Below are 1,649 nucleotides of genomic sequence, written 5' to 3' on the forward strand. Positions count from 1 at the left end.
CTGTTTTATTTATAATACAGGAAGCCAGAAAGAATGCCCCCTCAGACACTGGGGTACCATTGATTGACCAGGCTGCCGTGGACAGCGGGCTTTCCCTGACTAGCCATGACTGGGACTTGAATATGGCAAAAGGTAAGGGGTACCTAAAGGTCTACCACCAGACTCCATTGGCAGGTCTCAAAGGGGCCCGCATCACGGCCCACAAATTTGACCAAGGTACGTGAGGTTAAGAAGGAACTGCATAAGTAGCCTGCAGCCTTTCTAGAGCAGCTCGTGGAGGCATTCCACACCCTATGACCCCAGCATAAATCTACTAATGCAATGGCTTTTATAAGACCTAGGCTTATAAAAATGGCATTTTTATAATGTCCCCAAATGGCAAAGATGTTAGCCCTGGGTGAAAACAGTGTTTAGGGGAGATGAGGTTCAGGCCCCCTCCGCGAAAACAGAGTTACTCTGAGAGTGGAGGGGAAACCCACTCAATTCTTAGTGGACAGGAGCTCAACACTCAGTCCTCCAAGCCAGTGGCCCCATTTCCAAGAAAACATTTTGGGTCTAAGAAGCCACTGGCACCAAAATGTATGCATAGATTCCCAGAAGAATTGTGGACCTAGGGATGGGCCAGGTATTCCATTTACTTAGGGTCACCCCAGACTGTCCCTACCCTATGTTGGAGCAGGACATACTCTCCAAAATAGGGACAGAGATATACTTCCTGCCTGACGGGCCACAGCTAACTGGCCCAAAAGGAGAGACCTCTCTGACTGACCCCTACTGAAAGTGGAGGTTACCTGGTTTACAGAAGGGAGCAGTTTTCTCCGTGAAGGTCAGAGATGAGCAGGTGCTGCTGTGGTGGATGGCACTAATGTCATCTGGGCAGAACCTCTACCCCCTGGCATGTCAGTGCAGAAAGTGGAGCTAATTGTCCTCATCAAGGCCTTGGAACTTGGCACCAGCAAGAAAATTAACATCCATGTGGATAGCAGGTATGCCTCTGCCACAGCCCACATCCACAGGGCTATATGCCAAGAGGACTGCTCATATCAGAGGAAACAAACAGGAAATCTTGGACCTCTTGGATGCCCTAATGAAGCCAGCAACTGTGAGTACCATTCACTGCCCAGGACTCAGTGACTTGATGCAATAACCAGATAGATCAGGTGGCTCTGCAGGAGCCTATCCAGGTTATGGGCCTGGAAGAAACACCTGCTGGAAATGGGACTGAATTACTCCCCAGAAAGTAAGAAAAAGACCTACTAGGCCAAACACACAGATGGACTCATTTAGGGGATAAAAAGCTTGTCCAAGCAGTCAAGGGACCTAAACTATATATAATGGACCTCAGGTTCTGGGCCAGAGAGATAGTAGAACAGTGTAAGGTATGCCAGCAAGTGAATGCTTAAGCATCCAAGAGTAAACAGGGCAAAAGACCTAGGAGAGAGCAGCCTGGAGTATATTGAGAGGTCGATTTTACAAAAGTTAAGCCAGGAAAATATGGTCACGAATATTTTCTAGTGTTTATAGGCGTTTTCTCTGGATGGAATGAGACATTGCCCACCAAGCAGGAAACGGCTACCATGATAGCTAAAAAGATATTAGAGGAAATTTCCCTGAGGTTCGGAGTGTTCAAGGTAATTGGATGGGACAAT

Source organism: Apodemus sylvaticus, chromosome X (assembly GCF_947179515.1).
Source record: "Apodemus sylvaticus chromosome X, mApoSyl1.1, whole genome shotgun sequence".
Lineage (NCBI taxonomy): Eukaryota > Metazoa > Chordata > Mammalia > Rodentia > Muridae > Apodemus > Apodemus sylvaticus.